Genomic DNA, 26,250 nt, shown 5'->3' with positions numbered 1-26,250 from the left:
CTTGTAAATTTCACGAATGACAACTATCAGTTAGTTTAATTAAATGCCAACTTACTTCCCTAAGCGCCATCTGTTGGTAAGTAGTTAAATGGTTAGATGTCGTTTTCAAATTGAACATATGCCTCTAGTGTTCAACGGTAGCAAATTGCCATGATGATATATCTTTTTGCTATAGTGAGAAATCTTTATAATAATAATCTGTGAGAAATTGCAATTATTCATTTCATATTTGCCAAAAATATGCATTTTTATATATTTTGTTAGAATTTGTCACGGTGCCTTGATATAGCATTTTATTAGCGTGTGAGAATCTAACAAATTTAAGTCGAATCATGTGTAAGATTTTTTTACGAAAATTTTTAACTTTAATGGTCTCCTTTAAATCTTTAACAGAATATGAGTAAGTAGAGTCTTATTTCGTCTAACTACCCCAACACTAAATGGCAACCCTACTCAAAAATGTCCCTATTGTAATGCGGAGTGAAATACCTATCGTTTGATACCCATATCGACGTATCTCATGCAATTTTTTTAATTTCGAATAGGTGGCAGCCCTAAATGGAAACCCTACTCAAAACTGTCCCTATTGTAATGCGGAGTGAAATACCTTTCGTTTGCTACCCATATCAGCATATATCATGCATTTTTTTTTTCAATTTCGAATAGGTGGCAACCTTAAATGGCAACCCTACTCAAAAATGTCCCTATTGTAATCGGGAGTGAAATACCTTTCGTTTGATACCCACATCGGCATATCTCATGCAATTTTTTTTAATTTCGAATAGGTGGCAACCCTTAATGGCAACCCTACTCAGAAATGTCCCTACTGTAATGGGTAGTGAAATACCTTTCGTCTGATACCCATGTCGGCATATATCGGCAACACCTAGGTAGAAAGTCTTAGAAGGGATACATTATCTCTGTCCAAAATTACATTTAAATCGGTTGAGCCGTACCCGAGATCGTTCGGCTATATAAACAAACAAGAATTCCTCGTTTAAAGTTATAAGAATAGAATCACCCTAAAACAAAGTGATTCTAATTTGTGAGCGTCTACTGTATTTGCCAAAAGAACGGTGTTATTTCACAACATAAGTCCTCGTTTCTGATTGGGGTTTTTTAGGTTGGTCGTTGAGCAAACTTCTGGAAGCACTATGGACTCATTCAGTCTATGTGCCGGTCATTTCAACCAAACCCACTCATCCATCCACTGTTATAACTCTATCCAACATACACGAAATATAAAGCCAGCTGCAAAGACACCATCACAATCAAGAGTAAACTGAGTTCAAGGACTTGCTAGGAGATGCTAATAGAACAGATAAAGTCTTTCACCTTATAAAAATTGGCATGTACCCATATAACTATCATGCTGACAATCGTTCCATATATTTGAAATCAGTCAGGTAGTCCAAAGTTTCGAAGAGGCATGTTAAGAAGCTGATTAATCTAAATTCCTTTGCAGAGTCGTAAGAGTTTTTGCTCCCTCTGCAGCTACGGCATCTTTCGCCATATTCCATGATTTGGTCATGTAGCCTCATTTAAGGCAGTTAGCTTACATTAGAACAGTATGTGCAAGAAAATAATGCATTTCGTCTCAAAAGGGTGTTGATAGCTCAAACACGCTGGCTTCCATACACCCGTCGGAAAGTCAGTGCATATGACAAAATTAAGGAATTTCTCTTTGATCGTTATCAGGCTCTTCAAGAAAGTCGAAAGCAGGAGTTCTCGAAAGAATTTGTTTAAATCTCATAGGCTTGTTACATCAGTCGTTGTTATCACAAGAACTTCTCTAGTAGTCTTGTCCTGTTTGGCGCTTGGAGTTTTTATTTATATATTTATGTTCTAGATCTCTTTAAAAGCAACCTACTAAATGAACTGGACTGTTTTTTTTTTCTTTTTGTTCTTCTGGTTCTTTTTAGTCTTCTTGCAAAGCACCTTTCCTTTTAATCCTGCTAACGCGATCAGCTCTAAACTTTATCGATACGAGTCTAACGCTACACCAATTCCTTATGCATTACTATGTGTTCAATGAAACATTTCTTCAGAGCACTTGGAACAGTCGCGGCCGCCGTGGTATGATGGTAGCGTGCTTCGCCTACCACACGGACGACGCTGGGTTCACGACCCGTGCAAAGCAACATCAAAATTTTAGAAAAAAAATTTTTCAATTAAAAGGAAAATTTTCTAAGCGGGATCACCCCTCGGCAGTGTTTTGTTTTTGCCATGAAAAGCTCTCAGTGAAAACTCATCTGCCCTGATGCCGCTCGGAGTGGGCATAAAACAAGTAGGCCCCGTCCGGCGAATTTGTAAGAAAAATTAAAAGGAGCACGACGCAAATTGGAAGAGAAACTCGACCTACTGTAGGTTATCGCGCCTTACATTTATTTATTTACTTGGAACAGTTGCGTCTGATGATAGCATGTGGCGTTTCTAATTGCCCCCTGCCACAGTTTGAGGTAGTTCTTTTCAATGTAGTTCATCTTCAAAAGGCTAATCGAATTTTGTCAATGTCAGTTATGTTGAAAATCTTTAACTTATGTACTAAATTTAGCACAAATACAACATATTCCCCTTAAGTATTCAAATATGCTATAAAAAGGAGTTGGACAGAGCTTTAAGCTTCCAAAAAAAGGGGTATGTATTCAAATACAAACCAAAAAAGAATAAAGCTTATGCTCAAAGCAAAATACATACATAAACTCGATATAAAAAAAAATGATGATACAAAAAGCACGAAACCGAGGTAAATAAATGAACATGAAAACTCGTTTGAGGCAAAGGCAAGGACCATTTCAAGCGCAGACGCAATGAGCGGAGCTTTTTTTATTATTCATGCTACATACGCATAAAAAATACTCATTTAACAAATTCACTCAGTAACATTCACTCGTAGCTTTCTTCTTCATTAAAAAAAAAAAAAAAATAAAGCGCTGAAGCTTTTGCTTGGTGTTTGACTTTGCTTATTCGAAAATTTCCTTTTAAGCTTTCTTATCAGCTGTTTCAAATGTACAGCTGTTGCTAGTTAGTTTTTTTTTTTGTGTGTATGTATTGTTCGTAACTGTTGCGTCTGCTCGAAACCTAAATGATGCGCGCTCCTTCATATTTGTTTTTGTTTTCCTTCAGCGCTGTTATCATTATGCCTGATTGTATGAGTTAGGTATGTGTGAGTATGAGCGTTGTATTCCTGTGTATCCTTGCAAAAATACATTTGGTAAACGCAATTATTTGGTTGCGCGTTTTGTTCTACTATATTAGTACGAGTCATCTGAAAAGTATCTTCAGTACATTGAGATACTTTGTGCATTCGACAACTAACCAAACGAAAAGTGACAAAGCAAAAAGTGAAGTTACAGCAAAGCAAAGTTTTAAAGTTAAGTACTTTTGTTGTAGTTGTGTAACAAGGGCAACTGCAGGAGTAGCAGTTTGTTTAAAAACTAAAAAAAAAAAAACATACAGAGGCCATAAAAAATGTTGACATTAGAAAGGAGACAAAAAAGTGTAACGCTTTCTAAATCAAAGAAATAAAAATAATGATGTGATTATTAAAAATAAATATTTGATTAATTTTAAAACAATTTAGTACGAAAAGAAATAACTCATTTGACAAAGTACAATTGAATGATTGTGCTAAGTGTAAGTACAAAATAGTGTTGTTAAAATAGAGCTAGTTTGCATTATGAAAATGGTTAAACAAAAACCAAAAAAATATATATTCTATATTTTTAATTGAAAATTATTTGCATGTATAAAAATTAATAATAAAAAGCAATATCGTGAAATGTGAAATTGAAGAAATGCTGTACAACAATTAGGATTTGAAAATGGCAAGTATATAATTGATAATTAAAAAAAACAGCAAAAAAGTAAAAAATTGAGGTCACAAAAAATTGCAAATACTATAAAATAAAAAAAAAAATAAAAAAATTTGTACGAATTGCATTAAAGTTAATAAAACTCCAACGAAACAAAAAGAAAGAGTGAAGAAAAGCAAACTAGTACTCGAATCAATAGAAAAAAAATCTACAAAAAATTAAAAAAATTTATTCAGTTAAAAATAAAAATGTTTCACTAACGAAAACGTGTTTTCTTTAAAAAATACTAATAAAAAGAACTTCATTAAAGAAAAATTAAAAAATAATTTAAACATTAATAAGTTTTAGTAGCAGGAAACCGTTTCAACATGCACTGGTTATGAAGTGATTGTAAGTACATGAAAAAATAAAATTAATAGCAATACACCAAGTGAAAATATTATGCATAGATATTGAATGAAATAAAATAAATAAACTTAAAAGCAGAGTGCAATTCACAAAAAGAAATAAGAAGCAGAATCAATGGCAATAAAAAATAGATAACAGTACAAAATACGCTCAAAAAGAAGGCATATACTAACTTGAACGAAAGATTAACAGAAAAAAAAGCACTGAAAACAAGTTAAAAATGAAATGAAATACAAAAATTTACAGAGTTGTGTTTGGTTGTATCGAAGGCTTTACACTAACTTTCATCACTGAGGTAAAATACATACATATTCCAAGTCTACCACCCAAATTTTTTTATATCTGCAATTTTGATGAAACTTTGTAGAATTGTAGAATAGAAAGCAAGACTTAATAACAACGTGTTTTCGAAAAAGTGAGGCTTAAAAATTGAACATTTCTCTCATTGATCCATTCTTTTTTACCCAGCCGTACTTGTACACACGCTGTATTATAACTTTGATTGGATAACGGTTGGTTGCACAGGTATAAAGGAAGCGAGCTAGATATAGACTTCCATATATCAAAATCATCAGTATCAAAAAAAAAATTTGATTAAGCCATGCCCGTCCGTCCGTTAACACGATAATTTGAGCAAATATTGAAATATCTTCAACAAATTCGGCATATCAGCTTATCTGAACCGAAAATAGATTGTTATTGAAAATAAGCGAAATCGGACGTTAACCACGCCCACTGTTTCGACATCGAAAATTTTGAGAAATGGAAAATATGTGATAATTCCAACACGAATAGTGCTAAGCTAATGAAATTTGGTAGGTGGATTGGTTTTATGACGCAAAACATAAATTCCAAAAAAAATTTGGAGTATGGGCATTAGGGTGGATCGATTTGTATGGACGAAAGTTAACCGATATCGCGTCATCGATTTTTCGATTGGATTTGGGCTCAGGAAAAAAAGTTCCACTACGCATACCAAAAAAAAAAAAATTTTCGAGCCTGCGAAATTTAATTTTTTTTGACTTTTTGTCGACTTTGATTTTTAAGGTTTTTTTCATGACCTACTAAAAAAAATTTCATATGTATACTCCGTCCGTCCGTCAAAAAACTGTTATCGACAACGTTTTTAGCGGACATTTTTGGGTCGGACAGGGTATACATGAAAATTTTACAATCAAGTGAAAATTTTTTTAGTAGGTCATGAAAAAAACCTTAAAAATCAAAGTTGAAAAAAAATAAAAAAAATTAAATTTCGCAGGCTCGAAAATTATTTTTTTTTGGTGTGCGTAGTGGAACTTTTTTTCCTGAGCCCAAATCCTATCGAAAAATCGATGGCGCGATATCGGTTAATAAATCGACCCACCCTAATGGGCATGACAAAACCCATATTTAGAAGAAGAAAGTTTGGTAGTTAACAAGCCGTAAATCAAAAGCCGTTAAAGATATTACATTGAAATTTGGCAGAGACACTATCCGTGGCAAATTATAGAGATTGAGTGAAGATAATCAAAATCGGTTAAAGACCACACCCACTTTTCCTAAAGGTATAACCTTAACAAAGTTTGCAATAACTTTATGATATTTAACCACATTTGACTGATATTCTACCTCAGTAGTGGTATGGTTGACCTAAGAATAAAACTTAAAAAAATTTTGGATGGACGTGACCAGCCACTTTTTTTGTTATTCTCTACAAAATACTTTTAATGCCATATGTAAGTAGAACAAAAATCTCCCAATGCGAATGAAATTTGGCATACAATTTTTTTCATAGCTAAAACTTTTAAATTGTAATTTTACGCGCTCAAGTTTATTCGTGGTAGTCTCTCTATCCTTTTTGCTTCTTTTGAACGAAAATAAGTTCAGAATAGAACCATATGTATATGTATTATTGCGCAGCCTTATAACTAGGGCAACCGGAAACATGCCGTAAAAAGATTGTTTTAAGCGCTTAAAATATGCAAAAATAATACAAAATTATGCCTTAATATGCACGAAAAATATAGAAATATGCATAAATATGAACTATTAAAAATCACGCTTCACTCAAATGCATTTAAAAATATTAACACCTTCAGTTACTTTTACCAAAAATACTATATTGAATTTTATTCAGGAAGGTACAAAAACAGTTTAAAACTAAATATTTAGACAAATTTTAAAAAGAATTGATTGCCTGTTATCGCGGAATATATTCTTAAATATAGAAAAGGACCTGTCCACATCTATACTGGTAATAGGCGCGAACTTGAAAGGCAGAGATTTTAGTGATGGTATATTTTTCCAACGGTTGAATCGAATTACCAGATTCAATTTGGCTTACAATACTTTTTAAAATGGCAATCCCCTCTTGTTAAGAACCAAATTAAGCTCATCGCTTTCAAGTCAATTTACAACACTAATTTTATCTTCAGTTTTCACAGCAATTACTACTTGGGCGGTTAGAGTGAATGAACTTGCTTCTAATTTCGATATTGATTCTGGCAAAAATTGTAGTTACTGTAGATAAATAACAACTGGCTAAGTATTTTGTAATTGCTCAACAAATCCTGCGCTTCCTTAATTGCCTGTGAATCTAGACAATCAAGGGAGTTAATGATTTGACTTATGATATCGAAGTTTTGGGCTTAGTAGCTGCCGGCATCCAGCCACGTCCCCCACCGTTTATTATTGGTCATGGAGGAAGCGGTAGATTTGGAGCTAACTCTTTAAGTATTCCTGAACAAGTCGGGGATTTTAGAAACATTTTCTTTGCATTAGAAATAAAACGATCAACCAAAGGATGCTGATCTGGTATTTCCTCACAAACTCGATGAAGCCCATGCGCAACACAAGTTACGTGCGTAGTCTTAGGGAAGAAAATTTCAATCGCCTTGGCTGCTTTTTTCATGTATGGTGCTGTATCTGTTAGCAGTAGCCAAATCTTGTTCCTGTCATAATCCGCGCCCAAAATCCGTACAGAGTTGTTGAACAGCTTTGCTATAGAAGTGTGGTCTGCCTTTTCCAAAAGCGCGGTGTTTAGCAAATGTTCGTTACAATCTAACACTCCTGTTATGACATTGGCTATGTACCTGCCTAAAGTATCAGTGGTCTCGTCAATTGACAACCAAATATAATGGTTTTTAACCATATACTTTATATCATTTATTGTTGACGAAAACACACTTTAAATATTTTCCCATCAAGTAGTTTCGCAAGGCGTTTTAAAATTGGTGTTTTTATCCAAAAAAGCTTAAAAATGTTTGTGTCTCACTTCGTAGAGTGGAATATCAGCAGCTAAAAGTGCTTCGCACAAATCTTTCTTAACACTGCCAAGCAGTAAGATTTCTTGTACGAACTGTTGCGTAGTGTCTCCAGGTTTTGGGAGCCTTTTCACCCTATTAATATGAAAAGCTGCGTGCAAATGCTGTTTAATAGAAAACAACTTAGTTTTACAATACGTTAGTGTATATAGCTGAAACTAGTAGGAATGGTATATGTAATTCCCAGTTCTAACTTAAACTTATTTTTTCCTTGTTAACTTCTAACAGCTGATTTAACTTTCAACCTCTAGAGTAGATAGTCCTGTATAACCTTGCGCAGCGTTGCGATGTTGCGCTTATACTGAGAGCGCTTCACTGGTGCTTATACACTATTTTGCAACAACAGACGCCGGTAACCCTAAAAATATTTGAAATGCATTTGCGAATAACGTTTTAAGCGCCAATCGAAATGTAACTTGACTTCTTGCAGATTATTTCTCATATCGCTATTTTATTTATTTTTTTTAAATAATTATGTACCTGTGATATTATCACAGTGTGAAATGTATGCCTATGATTTTATTTCTTTTTCTAACCTTGCGCATAAATTTGTTTGAGCACGCGTTGTTTTTAAAATTTTGTTATCTTACAGGTCTTCGTTTAAGTCAAGTCTTGTAGGGTTTTTTTTCTTTTTTTTTTAATGGGCGTTGTGGCAGCGCGCTGCCCTCAAGTGTCCCAATGAAACCAGGCTAATCCTATTCACGCGATCGATATATATATATATACTAGAAGACCCGGCAGACGTTGTTCTGACCTAAATTTGGCCTATCTGCATACATTTTAATGAACTTTTTCCGTCTAACTCTGCCCTCTGTACTTTTTCTTAATCCTTTTATTCACTACCTCCTCCATCTTTTTCGCTTCATCTACCACCATCTTCGTCTTATTCTATCTCTTTCAGTCTCCTTCTCCCCTTTCTCTTTTCTCGTCTCTCAATTCCTTCTCATTCTTCTGCATTCCTTATTGCCTGTCCCAGAGGTTGGTATGTATTTTATTCCAGTACCGGTCCCAGTCCCACTCCGAGTCTCAGTCCCAGTCCGTCTCTGGATAATATATTACTCTGTACCAAAGTACTCATCAACAGCTTTCATTTGATATCCATATTTTATAAACACTCTTTAGGCATTCACTGGCCCACGTTTTGGCCTATATCTCGAGACCCTGTACCTGTAGTAACCACCGCGTGAGGTCTACGCAACTTGTGTGAAAGTTTGAACGAAATCGACCGACCCAACTCTTCAAACACCGGCGACCAACTTACAGAAACCCCCTCCCCCTGCCCCCTCTCGTCGGGCCTGGTGATGTGCTAACTTGATTTCATTCGCTATAATATTTTTTATTGATATGCAGGTTGTTTAATTAAACACCAAGCAATTACACGGAAGTATATCCGCACCACCTGAAAATATGAGTGCCACTGCACGTATAAACAAATTAAAAAAAATTGCAATAAATATAAACTATATTTCAAGTTAGATCAAACTACACACGGGGTTCAAAACAAATTCAAAATCGGTTCAGTAGTTTAGGAGTCCATTGGTCTCAAACCTGTGACACGTGTTTTTTCTATATTAAGATATTAACTTTTAATAACTTTTTTTTGTTTTTTTTGTTCTTTTTTAATTTTGCCGAGTTTTGATGGGCAGCGGTTTGTCAAGCATCCCGATCTGAGACTGCTCAGCTACAGAAGAGATTTCATCAGCCAAGCGTAATACTTAAAGAGAAACAGAAGCAAACGTATTATACATTAATTATAAAGAGAGGTGAGAACAATCTTTTTTATAGAAAAAAGGGAGTGCCGAGCTATCAAATGTGTTTGAGTGAGAGTTATAATCTTGGCATAAGCGCCGAAAAGTTTCAAAAACTGCAAAACACCCTTGCCTTTATTCACTGTAGCATTAATATGAAGATTGAAACTAAGTTTGGAATCCATCATGACTCCCAAGTCAATAAAATTATTTACATTTTCTAGATTATAGTTGTTAATTGTATATGAAGCTGGTGGCGAAATTCTTCGAGAAAAACACATGAATTTACATTTTTTGAGATTGAGTGGCATATAATTTACATTGCACCAGGTAACCAAGTGATTTAAATCCAGTTGAAGCAAGGAATGTTCCTCAACCGAGGCACATGATTTGAAAAGTTTTACATCGTCTGCGTTCATCAAGATTTTTGAGTATTTAATTGTATTAGATATATCGTTTATGAACAACAAAAATTGAATCGGACCAAGATGGCTGCTCTGAGGAACACCAGAAGAAACATTGATGACCCCAAAAAGTGTATTTTTAAAGATTACTTTTTGCGTACGATTACAAAGATACGAAGAAATCCAACATATAAGACGGGGTTGAAAACCGAGTTGATCGAGCTTATGAATAAGTAATGTTTAATGTTTACTATGGTGATTTAATACAAATGCATAACTTTGTCACCTCATATGAAATTAATCGTGAAATGCCTTATTGTAAACCTTCACAAGTAGCGCAACTCACAGCTGATTGCTCAAAATTAATACACACACAAACATCACTAAAGTCCATATTACGAAAAACTCTAAGAAATTTTCAAGTTAAATATTAAGCAGATAAAAACTGCAAATTTTGAAATGTATAGCATTTATTACACCTTATTTGCAGTAATTAAATGGAATGGCGGCCACCGTGGTGTGATGGTAGCGTGCTCCACCTACCACACCGTATATCCTGGGTTCACACCCCGGGCAAAGCAACATAAAAATTCTCAGTGAAAACTCATCTGCCTTGCAGATGCCGTTCTGAGTCGGCATAAAACATGTAGGTCCCGTCCGGCCGATTTGTAGGGAAAATCAAGAGGAGTACGACGCAAATTGGAAGAGAAGCTCGGCCTTAGATTTCTTCGGAGGTTATCGCGCCTTACATTTATTTATTTTTTTATAAATGGAAGTTTTAGTTTATATTCAAGTATTTAATAATTTTTTTACTTATCTGTTATTTATACAAAGATTGAAGGAATATTGGTGCAATGCAATTCTGTTCTTCCTGCTAGTTTTCATGGTTGGTTGGTTGGAGTGGCGAGTCCCAATTGACTCGCTAGTTTTCATAATCTGAATTTAAGCTGAACAACAGTAGCGTGGTTGCCAAGGCGCATATGCGCTGACTCTTTGCTCGATGACAGCAGGTACTTCGTTTTGTCCCCATTCACCATCAAACCCATCTTTACCGCTTCTTTTTCCATTTTGGAGTAGGCAGAACTAACAGCGCGGGTGTTTAGGCCGATGATATCAATGTCATCAGCATATGCCAGTAATTGCACGCTTTTATAGTATATTGTTCCAGTGGGGTTAAGTTCTGCAGCTAGTATAATTTTCTCCAGCATCAAATTAAAGAAATCGCACGATAGGGGGTCACCCTGTCTGAAACCTCGTTTAGTTTCGAACGGCTTGAGAGGTCCTTCCCAATTATGACTGAGCTGATGGTGTTGCTCAACGTCATTTTGCACAGCCGTATAAGTTTTGCGGGGAAATCAAATTCAGACATAGCGGCATATAGGCAGCTCCTTTCGTGCTGTCGAAGGCGGCTTTAAAGTCGACGAAGAGTTGATGTGTGTCGATTCTCTTTTCACGGGTTTTTTCCAAGATTTGGCGCATTGTGAAAATCTGGTCGATGGTAGATTTACCAGGTCTGAAGCCGCACTGATAAGGTCCAATCAGCCGGTTTACGGTTTCAATCTTTCGCACAATACACTTGAAAGGACCTTATATGCGATATTAAGAAGGCTGATTACACGATAGTTGGTGCATTTTGCAGTATCCCCCTTCTTGTGGACTGGGCAAAGAACACTTAGATTCCAACCGTCGGGCATGCTTTCGTCCGCCCATATTTAGCTGCTGCATGCGCCTTACCAACTCCTCGCCGCCGAACTTGAATAGCTCCGCAGGCAATCCATCAGCGCCCACGGCCTTGTTGTTTTTCAATCTGGTTATTGCTATTCTAACTTCGTCATAATCGGGCGGGGGGACATATATTCCATCATCATCGATTGCGGGATCGGGTTCTTCATCTCTGCGCGGTGAATTGCTGTCTCCATTAAGGAGAGCAGAGAAGTATTCTCTCCATAATCTAAGCACTCTCTGTACATCAGTTACAAGGTCGCCGTTTTCATTCCTACAGGAGTTTGCCCCGGTCTTAAAACCTTCTGTTTGTCGCCGTATTTTTTGGTAGAATTTTCGGGCGTTATTCCTGGTGGCTAGCAGCTCAAGCTCCTCGCACTCACGCCTTTCTGCTTCTGCTTTTTTCTTCCTGAAAAGGCGTCTCGCTTCCCTTTTCAACTCACGATAGCGTTCACACACTCCTCTTGTCGCGCTCGCTTTTAACGTAGCCCTGTAGGCAGCGTCTTTTCTTTCGGTTGCAACGCAGCATTCTTCATCATACCAGTTGTTTTTTCGTGGCCGCCGATAACCAAGTTTTTCCTTGGCGGCAGTACGAAGTGCTTTGGAGATATCCTCCCACTGCTCCTGTATTCCTTCAGGTTGAGTTGTGCACTCAGAGAGCAGGTGTGAGAGTCGAGTTGCGAAATCATTGGCAGTCTGTTGTGATTGAAGCCTTTCGACGTCTAGCTTTCCTTGTGTTTTTTGTTCCTTGGTTTTAGCCGCGTTGAGGCGGGTGCGTATTTTGGCTACAACGAGATAATGGTCCGAGTCGATGTTAGGTCCTCGGATCGTGCGCACATCTAAAACACTGGAGGCATGCCGTCCGTCTATCACAACGTGATCGATCTGATTGCGAGTATTTCGATCAGGAGACAGACATGTAGCTTGATGTATCTTTTTATGCATGAACCTCGTGCTGGATATGACCATGTTTCGAGCACCGGCAAAGTCAACCAGCCTCAGTCCGTTAGGAGAAGTTTCATTGTGTAGGCTGAACTTTTCGCTTGTAGGGCCAAAAACACCTTCTTTGCCCACCCTGGCGTTAAAGTCGCCAAGCACGACTTTTATATCATGACGGGGGCAGCGGTCGTATTTGCGTTCGAATTGTTCATAAAAAGTCTCTTTCACCTCATCGTCTTTCTCCTCTGTCGGCGCATGGGCGCAGATGAATGATATATTAAAAAATTTTGCTTTTATTCGGCAAAGTCTCTCTCCCACCACGAATTCGACGCCAAAACTGCGCTTATTCGCATGGCCACTCCAATATATGTCATAATTTTTGATCTTCTTTCTTCCTTGCTTCGTCCAACGCATTTCTTGGATGGCGGTGGTATCAGATTTTGCTTTGACGAGGACATCAACCAGCCGGGCATCTGCACCAATCCCATTCAGGGAGCGGACGTTCCAGGTGCAAGCCCTCAATTCATTGTCCTTCAAACGTTTGCCATGGTCGTCATCAATAGAGAGTGTATTTATCTGAGGCTTGTTGTTATATTTCATTGGAGTATGTTTTTACGTGGCGGGTCCCAAGCCCAGCGCACAACCCGCTCAGCGGGGGTGAAAATATTACTTGTCACGTTTATATAGCGAGCCGCTTGCTCCAAGACAGACGCCCGCTTGCAGCCGCACCTAGAAGTGTACAGACGCTGCCGATGAGATCTCCCCCGGCTAGCCCTTAGACCGATTATGTCAGAGTGGCCTAGCCAGGTTGTCGCCTTCTCACATTAGCTCACCGCTAAACGGGTGTTTAGGGGCTACCCAGAGGATACTTGGCCGCAGGCGACCGGCAGTAGTGAGCTGCTTGAACCGCATGCAAAAGAATCGCTCTGGCCATTCCCAGGTGAATGGCGGTCAGAAGCTTTCCCCACTTTCGTGGACTTCTACACACGGCCCCACCCTCCTATCCCTTTTAGTCTTCCGCAAATCTTCACGCTTTTCCTTTTACCCTTCCCGCCCTTGTCCAAGTCTAATACTCAACATTATTCTCAATCTTATCCTTATTCTTAACCTTCCTATTAATATCTTTTTGCTACTTTGTCTCAAACCATTAACCTTATTCTTACTTTTACTCAAATTTTCAACCCTCCTCTTGTTCCCTTTACTCTCCCCACTTCCCTCCAACTTCCTTTACTTTCTCTTCCCATTAGCTTTATTTTCTCTTTTCTTTCATGCCCGCGTTTCCAATGTAAATATATCGAGTTTGGCCTTTTTTCCACACATTATATTACTAAGGTAGTAAAATAGTAACAAAATTGTACTAAAAATTTTCCATTCCTACTACCTTCAAATTCATGACCGGATTATGAGGGCCGTAAAATTTTTGTTGTTTTCCGACTGACTTCACCTATCTGGTTCTATTGTGTCATGTTCATGGAATTGGGATAAGTTGTGGAGTAGTGGTATACGGGAACTCCATAGCTGATCCTCATACTTATAAAAAATGTGGTCCAATTTTTATTGCGATATCCTACAAAAAAAAAAAAAAAATAAAAATAGTAGTGTTGGGAACTATCGAATGAATTCAACTATCGATAGTTAGTTACTGAATGATTTTAACTATCGAACGAATTTTTTCATTCATTCATTCATTCATTTGATTTGTTCTTTAGCTTGCCAGAAGCCAAAAGAACAATGTCTGGATTGTTTTAGTTACCCCTCGGGGTAGCTAAAGAACAAACCTATATAAGACAAAAAACCTCGTGTTCCAATGAAACGTGATCCAGATACGGCTAGAAATTTAACATGCAAATGCGACAACAATGTGAACCATATGGATCAATTTGTTGTTGCATTTGTATGTTAAATTTCTATCCGTATCTGGATCACGCTACATTGGAACGTAACAAAAACGTTAAATATGACTAAAATGGTGTAAATTTTGCTTCAAGTAAATAATGAAAATATTCAATTTAAATGCCTTTGTTACATGTTATGCAAAGCGCATGAATGATATGCAAATGACCTTGGTTCGCAACCCACTGAGTTTTTTGGTCTCCCCAAACCTGTGGGGAGATTTTATGCCTCTACAACAACAACAACAGGAAAGAGGGTTACTTAAGATGGTTTTTTATCTGTATTATTCAAATCTGTTTCAGAGGCATTATTGATTGCCTTAACTTATACATAAGCTACTGTTTTTTTTTTTTTTCAAAATTCAGGTCACGTTTAATTAATATAAAAATTGCACATTAAATTTCACTTATAAAAGAAACATAAAACAAATATTTCAAGCACTTAAATACTAAAAGTCGCTATAGTTGTTCTAGCCAAAATCGGATAGTGCATGAGGGTCTATATTAAATTTTCGCCGCAGAGATGGCAACTGATTGCGTTATTAAACCCCTAAAAAAATTGATTGTAAAGTAAATAACACAAGTATGTACATCGAGTTGACATGAAAAATACCTTCAATGTTTAAATTGCTGTTCAAAAATATTATCATATCTAGTTTATCTCCTTTAAGTCGGTTTCTCCTGTCGTTAATTATTTGCCCTGCTTTCGAGAAAACTCGGTCTGACGGAACCGATGTTGCGGGTATACATAAATATTTTTTCGAAAGCATATATAGTTCCGGAAATGTTGACTGGCTACGATTCCAATAGTCTAGGGGATTATTTGAGCGATCAACAAAATTTTGCCTTAGATATTGCTCCAACTGAATATTTGCATTGACATTGGGCGCGTTTTGACAAATTGTTTTTGCTTCAGCAACTCTTACATCGAGAAGGTCCCAGAGAGATACTTCGCTTTTATCGACCGATGCTTCTCTTGGGGTGTTGGTAGAAACACTTGTGTTTTGTTGCCGTATTAGGGAAGTTACTCCTTCTGTATCCTTCTGTATCTCCTGTTGTATTATTTGCATTAATTTCATTACCGAACGCAATTTTTTAAACCTAGGATCTAGGAATGTTGATTTGGCGCACATTTTGTCAGACTCCAACTGCCCTAATCGTATCCAAACTACCTCTAACAATCTGCTCTTCAAACTTTCTCCCTCTACAGTTTTCATTTTGCGATTTCGTACTGCGTATTGAAGACCTCTGATCAGGGGGCACTACCAGTGACATCGTGGGATAATTTTCTCCTGACAATTCGGTTGTCATAGCCTCTACGGGCTTGAAAAGATTAGTGTAGTCCAACAATGTTTCCCATTCTGATGAATTGAGGAAATCAGGAGCATTTGGTAAAGAAGTTATTATGGCAGAGAGTGGTTTTTTTACCAAGCATATGCGCTCCATCATTATAAGGGTGGAATTCCACCGGGTAGGGACATCTTGTTTTAACCTCAGTTCAGTAACGCCCATTTGCTTTTGCATATTTTTTAATTTTTCCGTCGCTTGAGAACTATGGTTAAAGTAAGTGACTATGGCACGACACTTGGCAGTAACTTGTGGAACAGCTTTGATGGCATCAATTACACATAAATTTAATGCGTGCGCTACACATGGGTGGTGGTGCTTCTGTAGCATTTCAATTATAGTCTTTTTAATATTAGCCCCGTTATCACTTACTACAGTAACTATTTTGTCAAAAACGGACCACTCATCAAATATTAACTTCAATTCTGTAGCTATATTTTGGGAGGTATGATTTCCTAAGATTTCCTTTGTTGATAACGATACGAAAGCCATTACAGACTGTTTCTTTTTCAGCATATCAGTGCAACCTAATGCCAATACAAAAGGGATACACAAGACCAGTGCGAACTTATATTACTTTAGGCATCGAATAAAATTAAAAACTTAAACTGCGATGAGTAGTAAAATTCAAGAATGCGTCTAAAGTAAACTGACCTCAACTTCAACTTCAGTTGAAGCTTTTATCGAAAAACCGGACATAAGTGGGAGAGGTGTTATCCATTATATAGTTGAACTGTAGGAACTTTGCGCACTTAAATGGGTTTCGGGTTTGATGAAAAGTTTTACAGTCACACTTGGAAGTGATCGTAATACTTTTAAATGTGTTTCGATCTCTAAAATTCCATTGTTCTTTCCATCTGCTCTGTTGATTTGACATTGAGAGTTGGAAGTAAAACATATGACCTTTTAATATATCATACAAACTTGATCAGAAGATCTCCCATAAGCTCTTGACAGTTAATTCATGATGTATTACTAATGGTCCCAAGTTATTATTTACTAAAATATGTCAGGGGATATAATAGGAGTCGGCCTAGAACCAGAAGGTGCTAATCCAAGCGAGCCGGATTCATATATTCTAATTTACAATCCATAACAGCAACATTCTTCTTATCATAGTGGTCTAATTTTTAGGCCAAAACAAACATAGTGAGTAACAATTTTTCGTAATTGTATTTAGAAATCCATTGTTTTAGCGAAGTGTTTACATAAATAAGGTGTAATACGATAGTTTTGTTGTTCTTGCACATTTTTCGAAAGTCTTCAGTAGCGCTGCACAGGCGAAAATCCTTGTTGGATATGACGCGAATTCAAATAGTTTGTTTTAACAAAGACCTGTTTCAAATTTTTTTGGAACAAATTAAACATACTTATATGATGGAAACATCAATAATATAAACGCAATAGTTAAGCACGACCTTACTTATGGAAGCCCACGCCAAAGATACCCAAATATGAATCTCTGTAATTAAATCCGGTAAAGGTCCATCGATATTCACCTACTGGTTTAGATGAAAAAATGACTAAAACTACCATATTTCACTCCTGAAAAATGCAAAAAACCACATTTTTCGGGGACAACATTGGTGAAAAATTTTCAGATAGCCGAATGATAGAACAAAGAAGAATTTAGAGCGAGACAATTGACGGCTTACTTCACCTGGTTATTCCACCATGGTTCTGAGGAAGACGGATGCTTACGGCGTAGATGGTCATTTAAATTTGATGTGTTGCCAGAAAATTTAAAATTTTTTTTGCATATATGGCATTTAACTTCATTGCCATTTTTGGTAAAAACTCCCAAACGGAAGATCTCTTCAATTCAGGCCGTATTATAAATATCTACACAAATGAAATCGTTAAAATCACTTCCTCAGTTAAAAATATTTAATAATTACCACGCTTAAAACGTTTGTCGATTAGGTTGACGTATGCTAAATTTATTTTAATATCTTTTTAACACTGATATATGCACAGCAAAAATTTAAATAGAACGAACGATTCGAAGAAATAGTAATGAGCGAATCATTCATACCAAAAACTAGTAATTCGAAAAAATAGTAATGAACGAATCATTCATAACTAAAACTAGTAACTCGAAAAAATAGTAGTGAACGAATAATTCATAACTAAAACTAGTAACTCGAAAAAATAGTAGTGAACGAATCATTCATACCTAAAACTAGTAACTCGAAAAAATAGTAGTGAACGAATCATTCATACCTAAAACTAGTAATTCAAAAAAATAGTAATGAACGAATTTCAAATGACTATCGAATGAATGAAAATTAGTGAACTATCGAATAACTCGATAGTTTTCATTCGATAGTTCCCAACACTAAAAAATAGAGCTGCTGTTAAAGTGAGGTTATGTGATTGATTTTGCCTTTATTATTTTACTCAGCTTTATATAAAACGGAACGCGTGCTGTAAAGTGTGTAATGTCAAAGTGATCAATAGGAAATGCGATTTGTATATACAAGAATACACTGGACATTTTTTTCTAAAGTTTTAAATTTTTTTCTTAAAAAAAAAGCCCCACATGTCAGAGGAATACGTTTGATTATAATATGCATTTCTCAGAAAATCCGCTGCGGTAGCTGCAGGCTTAACAGCACACGTGTGCACACATATACTCATAAATATTGTAAATCACTAACTTTTTTCGCCGAAAACAGATTTAATGAAAATTTCAATTGCGCCAAAAGAAGCAATTTGTACCAATAAGAATTGTGTTACTAGAGTTGTGCTTTTTCGTTCATTTCAGAGATTCGGTTCTTTCGTTCTTTTTCTGATGAACGAACAAGTTGTTCTTTTTGTTCATCTGTTCCTTTTTTTTCAAGCAAATTTATTCACTGCTGCTCACATCCTGTATGTATGAATTTACAATGTCCACGAACGAGAAGAGAGAAAGAACTAAAAGAAAAAATTGAACAAGTTCAGAACGAAACGACCCAACTCTATGTGTTACCATTAGACTTTGAAAACATAATTTTTTAAAGTGAGCGTAGTCGCCAACCGATTTTGTTAATATAATAGCAAGGAAAACCTCTACAATGGCTTTTGAATTTCGGCTTCCAAAATACAGTACAAACCCTTTATAAGCTGGCAACACTGCAATAACTTCCCTTAGAACTGCTAAAAGCTTTAAGAGCGACATCTCTTGACAGATATTGTGTTAACAACCATTTAACATATTGTAACGAATTTTGGGAAATTCCGCTTATTTGAAACCTTTTGCTAACGTTCGAATCTCTAAACTGTTGAATAAATCACTCCAATATTCAGTATTGCAAACTGGTCTTTATTTAGGTTACTTTGGGATTAGTACTTCACAATTATACTTCAAAAATAATAGCGTGTTTGAATCAAAACTGAATAGTCATTTCTCAGCTTGGGTTGCTTTTATACTCGTTGTTACCTCGTCCGCATATTTCTCCAAAGGTCTAGACGTTTCACCTTTTGGAATTGTTGTATCTCATGCGTGGTTAGCTACCAGCCATATACTTGTATATCTGTAGTCCACGCCTCTCCCACAGCCATATGCGTATGTATGTGTGAGTAACTACTTCGGCTGATAACTACATATTTGTGTGTGTAAGATATTCGTCGCCTTCTACATAAGAGTGGCTGCTTTATTGATGTTGTACATGTATGTATTTAGTAGCAGCTTAGTGATGCTAATATTCGTCACACTATTAACAGCTGTATGCGGTTATTACTCAAAATTAATGCTGCCTGTTATGATCGCCGAGCTCATTTGCTTCAAAACCTTACTTAGCAGCAAAGAGTATAAGAAGCATCTGGCAACAAGAAAAAAAGTAAGGAAGGCTAAGTTCGGGTGTAACCGACCATTACATACTCAGCTGCCAAATTACAGCTTGCAAAACTTTTAAATTACCTTATTTTAAAAGTGGGCGGTGCCACGCCCATTGTCCAAAATTTTACTGATTTTCTATTCTGCGTCATTAAGTCAACCAACCTACCAAATTCATCGCTATAGCCGTCTTTGGTAATGAATTATCACACTTTTTCGGTTTTTCGAAATTTTCGATATCGAAAAGGTGGGCGTGGTTATAGTTCGATTTCGTTCCTTTTAAATAGCGATGAGTGCCCAGGAACTTGTATACCAAATTTTATTAAGGTACCTCAAAATTTACTCAAGTTATCATGTTTACGGACAGACGGACGGACGGACGGACATGGCTAAATGCATTTCTTTTTTCGCCCAGATCATTTTGATATATAGAAGTCTATATATATATCTCGATTAGTTTAATCCGTTACGGGGCACCGTTATGCGAACAAAATTAATATACTCTGTGAGCTCTGCTCAGCTGAGAGTGCTGCGCAATAGTTAAAATCAAAACCAATAATTTAGAACTCAGGCAACTGTTGCTTTCTTGTGCCTGACACAAAAGTATCATTCGACTCAATGGCGCATGTAACCCCACGAACTCATTGCTAAGCAGCGCCAATCCGCCATTGGTGTTTTAGTGCTAACTCTCTGAGTTGACACCGGGCTTGGCGTTGGTGTCATGGTACCAACACCAAAAAAATGCGCCAATACAATTTGATTTGTTTTCAAAAAGTGGACGACCTCCCCGCTAAATTTCAATGTGATATCTTCAACAACTTAGGATTTATGGCTTAAAAGGCTCCCCATTTTTCTTCTTCTTAATGTCCACCGCCGACACGCCTATTTTTCAATGTTTTTGCTAATTTCTGATTCTTATCATAAGATCAATTTTCAAATTTTCGATACGTGCGATTTCGACCATTTTAAAGCTCTATTTTATACCAAATTTTGTAAAGAGATTTTAAATTTTACTCAAGCTATCTTGAACGGACGGACGGACAGGCTAAAGCAAAATTTTTTTCGATGCTGATTTTGATGTATGGAAGTCTCGATTTCTTTATGTCCCTACGGACTACCGTTATCTCAAAATTAAAGTACTTACTTGCTTATTTACTTAATTGGCGCTTAACCATTTAATTAAAAAAAAAAAAAATCTTTAATGTACAAAAAATAAGTTAAAAAAACTTAAATTTAAAACAATATGTAATGAACGAACAATACTAGAGCCGAATACTTTTTTAAAGCCGGGTACTTTTTGAATCAGATACTTTTAACATGCGCGGTTCCAGGGGGGGGGACTTTTTTTGTTTTGACTGTAATGAAGTATATAATACTAATCTACATAGTAGTTTCTTATTACTATTATTATATATATTTACAAAAAGCCACGCGCACAATGAATGCACCTTAAGTGGCGGGATATACTTACAGTAATAAGCCACCACCGTGGTGTGGTGGTATCATGCTCCGCCTACCTCACCGAAGGTCCTGCGTTCATGTTCCAAACAAAGCAAGTTTTTAATTAGAAAGAAGTTATTCTAATTCACGTTATTCTAATGGATATGACGTCAAAAAATAAGGATCACATTCGAGGCTGGTTAGAATTTTTATTGGTAGGGATTTTTTTGGTGGAACGTTGATTTTACTTAGTAGGCTCTTACGACAGGAATGGTAGATCTAGAGTCTATAACCCGCTGTGAAAATTTACATGCTACGCGGTAAAATCGAACTGATGGTAATGCCTTGCTTCTACACCTCCTCGTCTGGTTTCTTCAACACACCACTGGATTATTCACGCAACACATTCTCAAAAATACTCTAGTATATCGGCATGTCCTCTTCGTTGAAGTTTTACAGACACTAGTATTGGTATGAGTTCGGTGAAAAATAGGTCACACATGCAACCCCAAGCACTTCCAACGACATGACATCTAATTCTACAGAATGTTGTTTAGAACTGCAACAAAATTCCTTTAAAATATAAACTCGCATTCAAACAACAAATCCAAATGAATGCATAATTTCTAATAATTTTAGCAAAATTTAATTGTAACAAACTTTAGTCGAGGGATTTGTGCAACTGTGTAAGTAGAAAATGTGTGTAATTTGTGCTAAATCTGCAACAACTAAACAGGAAATGTTCGCAACTAAAATTTAGTTAAAAATGTATTCACATAAAATACTCAACACAGATAAATTAACGAACATGTGAAATAATAAAAATGAACATTTGGTGGCAAAAGTTTAAAGGTCCTCTATTATAAATAAATTTTATATGGCTTACACATGTTCGAAACAAAATGTTTCGAATCAAAACAAAAAAAAAAAACTTACGTTATTTATTTGTGACTTCATCTTTCAGCAAACCAAAATTTCACTAATTATAAACAGGAAAACCGCTAATGTCAAGCAGATTTATGTTGACTTTAACAGAATTTAGATTAAATGTTATTGCATACAAACTTGCAGCACACACTTTTTTAATTCAGATGTGAAGAGAGCACTCAAAGGAAAATTGTATGCGGTTAGTAGGGCAACAAAAAAATTAAAAAATCAGAGGGGTGACATAATGCCAACGGCCATAACGTCAATTGACATTATTACCACTTTCAAAGATATACGATTAATTGAAGTTATGACCTCATGAAATGATCACAACGTCAAATTTCAAATGGTTACAACGTCAACGATATTGACATGGTCATAAAGTCAGCGCATATGTATTATTTTAAGTGGCCTTAGGGTCAATTATTTTGCTTTGAACCTCCACGTATGAAAATGTTAGCAAATAACGAATTTAAAGTCAAAAATAGGATTAATAACTGATCTGATAAATATATGCTTGGAATATAATAAACTAAACGTCTTACCTATCCTGCTTAGCATTTTTTATACTCCCCTGCAAAAATAGTTGGACTGGAGTACTTACCATTATACTCCACTGTAATGCAGCAATGGACCAACTCATGTTTCTACACGAACATATTGTAAACCGATCATTGCTCGTTTTTAACGATTGTAATCACTACACTATGTTTATTGGACTGTCGGTACTCCACGGATTACTCTGATGTAATGCGGAGCTGGAGTATATGGTCCAGTCCTAGGACATCGCAATGTTAATTGGATCATAATTTTTGCATGAATTGTGGTTAATTTTGGAGCACTCGGTTGGTCCATAGCGAGTACTCCATACATGCATGCATGGAGTACTCGCGATTTTTGCAGGGTCAGCTGAGCAGAGCGAAAAAAGGAATTCATTTAGCCATGTCAGTCCGTCCGTCTGTCCGTACACGATAACTTGAGTAAATTTTGAGGTATCTGAATGAAATTTGGTATGTAAGTTCCAGGGCATTCATCTCAGATCGCAAATGAACGTAATTGGACTATACCCACGCCCACTTTTTCCATATCGAAAATTTCGAAAAACCGAAAAAGTGCGATAATTCATTACCAAAGACGGATAAAGCGATGAAACTTGATAGGTGGGTTGACATTATGACGCAGAATAGAAAAAATGGTAAAATTTTGGACAACGGGCGTGGCACCGCCCACTTTTAGAAGAAGGTAATTTAAAAGTTTTTCAAGCTGTAATTTGACAGTCGTTGAAGATATCACAATGAAATTTGGTAGGAACGTTTCTCCTATTACTATATGTGTGCTAAATAAACATTAACAAAATCGAAATGACGAACACCCCCACTTAAAAAAATTTTAAAAGTCAAATTTTAACAGAAAATTGAATAATTTAACAGTATATAAGTAAATTGTGTCAACATTCAACTCCGGTAATGATATGGTGCAACAAAATACAAAAAGAAAAGAAAAATTCAAAATTTGCGTGGCTTCGCACTTTTTCATTTAATTTGTCTAGATACTTTTCATGCCATAAGTCGAACAACAATTTACCAATCCTTGCGAAATTGGCAAGGGTATAATAACTGTTTTCCGTGAAAATGGGCAAAATCGGTTGAAGCCACGCCCAGTTTTTGTACACAGTCGGCCATCTGTCCTTCCGTTCGGCCGTTAACACGATAACTTGACCAAAAATCGATATATCTTTACTAAACTTAGTTAATGTACTTATCTGAACTCACTTTATTTTGGTATTAAAAATGGGCGAAATCCGACTATGACCACGCCCAATTTTTTGATATCGAAAATTTCGAAAAATGAAAAAAGGCCATAATCTATACCAAATACGAAAAAAGGGATGAAACATAGTGATTGGATTGGTTTTTTGACGCAAAATATAACTTTAGAAAAAACTTTGGGTGTAACACCTACCATATTAAGTAGAAGAAAAAGAAAAATTTCTGCAGGGCGAAATCAAAAGCCCTTGAAATCATGGCAGGAATACTGTTCGTGGTATTACATATATAAATAAATTAGCGGTACCCGACAGATGATGTTCTGGGTCACCGTGGTCCACATTTTGATCGATATCTCGAAAACACTTTCGCATATACAACTAAGGGCCACTTCCTTTTAAAACCCTAATTTGATTTGATACCCATATCGTACAAACTCATTATAGAGTCACCCCTGGTCCACCTTTATGGCGATATCTCGAAACGGCGTCAACCTTACGAAAAAAGGCTCACTCATCTTTAAAATACTCACTAACACTCTCACGTGATACCCATGTCATACAAGCACATTCCAGGGTTACCCTAGGTTCATTTTCCTACATGGTGATTTTCCCTTATTTAACAAAGGATGAAGGAAAATCGTTCCCAAAAACGTCACCCTTGGTCTACAATTTCGGACTCATAATTAAGAGCGCTTCGAAAATTTTTCAGGGGTGATTTAAAAAAAATGATAAAAATGCGTTTCTTATTTGACCAAATTTCCATATTTAAAAAAAAAAATTCAAATAAAACGAATTGATAGCTGAAGAAAGATAACAAATGCAAGTTGCTCCATTTTTTAGTATTACCATTTGTATGTATCCATGAAAAAGACAATTTTGTCTTCAAAGCTCTCAGCTGAGTATGTAATGTTCGGTTACACCCGAACTTATCCTTCCTTACTTGTTGATTAATGGATTTTATATTCACTCAATGTCTTCATATCCATAAATGATTTTACCGAACTTCACTTACATACCTTGCATATATGTACGTTACCTTTTATAGGTCTGCAGAGCAATAGTCCCTCTACAACATCTTGCTTATTTGTTTATCACATTCTTAAATACTTCGTTGATGTATGGGCTTCTCCTCTTCGCCGTATACTCATTGACGATGCTGTTCACTTCATTCCTGTATACAGATGTGTACATAGCTTTCGCTATCTTATACTTACCAGCATTCTTTAACATGCGAGGGAGAGTTTCATAGGATGTATGATATTTCATTCACTCGCTACAATAATTACCAAAAACGTTGGTAGGTCCTGTTTCCAAGTTTTAGTACCTACCAGTAAAGCGCAACTGGGTATAAAACCAGCATATACAAAGGTAAGTTAACTAAAACAGAAAACAATTGCTGCAGCCAAATACTCAAAGAATCAGTGTGACTGGATTTAGACAGCTTGTTGCCCAGTCTGCCAGTTCTCGGCTCAAAAGTGAAAATAAACTTAAAAAAGATGGCTTTATATACATACATACATATGAAAGTGTATAGACAGATGTACGCATAATAGACAAAGAAGCCAGAAGGTTAAGCAAAAACAAAGAAAAATAAGTAAAGGTGTCTAAGTTCAGGTGTAACCGAATACTATATACTCAGCGTGAGCTTCAATTGTACATTCCATTTCAGATAAATAACTTTTTTACATAACACATGGCACCGCCCGTTTAAAAAAAATGTCTACCCATTTTCTCTTACAATAAAACTTGGTAAGTGAAATATCATTGATTCAAAACTATTTTTTGCTAAGTTATAGCTAATTATTCTAGCCTACGACCCTTTTAAACTTGTTTTATATCTAAGTTGCCGTGGTCTTTAACCGATCCCGTCCATTTTTACTAGAAATATTTTCTGCTATAGGGAAAATTTGTGTACCCAATTTTATTACGATCCATTAATTTTTCTTCGAGTTATGGCTCCCGAAACATAGAAAATTGCTTAGTCGTAAAAGGGGCGGTGCCACGCCCATTTAAAAAATTTTAGTGTTTTCCAATTTAATGTTATAATTTAATTTAGAAAGTAAAATTCTATTGATATAAAGCTCTTTTTTGCAAAGATATAGCTTACTTTATTCGCACACGGCCCTTTTTAAAATCTTTCATATAAAAGTGGGCGTGGTCCTTAACCGATTTCGTTAATTTTTCTTCAAATCATTCCTTATAGTAAAGGCAACCTCTCTGCCGAATTTTGTTACGATAGGTTTAACGATTTTTGATTTATGATTAATAATATTTGTAAAATTGATTTTGTCGTAAGTGGGCGGTGCTACGCCCATTTTGAAAATTTTTTATCAAGAGTCGCAATATCAGTCCACATGTCAAATTTCAACAATCTAGGTGTATTATTTACTAAATTATCGGGCTTTTTGTGTTTTCTAAAATTTTATATATATAAAATGTGGGCGTGGTTATCATCCGATTTCGCTCATTTTCAATACCAATCTATTCTGGGTCCAGATAAGCTCAATCAAATTTTTTTTTTCGATAATTTTGATATATATAAGTCTATATCTATCTCGATTCCTTTATACCTGTACAACCAACCGTTATCCAATCAAAGTTAATATACTCTGTGTGCAAAGCACGCTGAGTATAACAATGCAATACATTTTATCCGTTCTGGGAGCTAAGTTGTTGCTATCGCTACAACATAAAGCCATCGTAAGAAGTTGTATATGTGCG

At 36.1% G+C, this 26,250-nt stretch overlaps 1 protein-coding gene across 4 annotated transcripts in view; it reads left to right on the top strand.

Annotated features, from left to right (window-relative positions):
• Window positions 1-3,192: 3,192 nt before the first annotated feature.
• kairos overlaps window positions 3,193-26,250 on the top strand; it is a 546,037-nt gene continuing 522,979 nt past the window's right edge. For 3 of the 4 annotated variants that reach the window (XM_067784588.1, XM_067784587.1, XM_067784586.1), the window contains exon 1: window positions 3,193-4,518. The gene's annotated coding sequence lies outside the window, so the exon portion shown is untranslated. The remainder of the gene's footprint in view (window positions 4,519-26,250) is intronic. The other variant, XM_067784589.1, reaches the window with a different exon arrangement.

Source organism: Eurosta solidaginis, chromosome 4 (assembly GCF_040869045.1).
Source record: "Eurosta solidaginis isolate ZX-2024a chromosome 4, ASM4086904v1, whole genome shotgun sequence".
Classification (NCBI taxonomy): domain Eukaryota; kingdom Metazoa; phylum Arthropoda; class Insecta; order Diptera; family Tephritidae; genus Eurosta; species Eurosta solidaginis.
The sequence above is the reverse complement of the archived record's forward strand: the minus strand, read 5'-3'. Positions and strand labels throughout refer to the sequence as shown.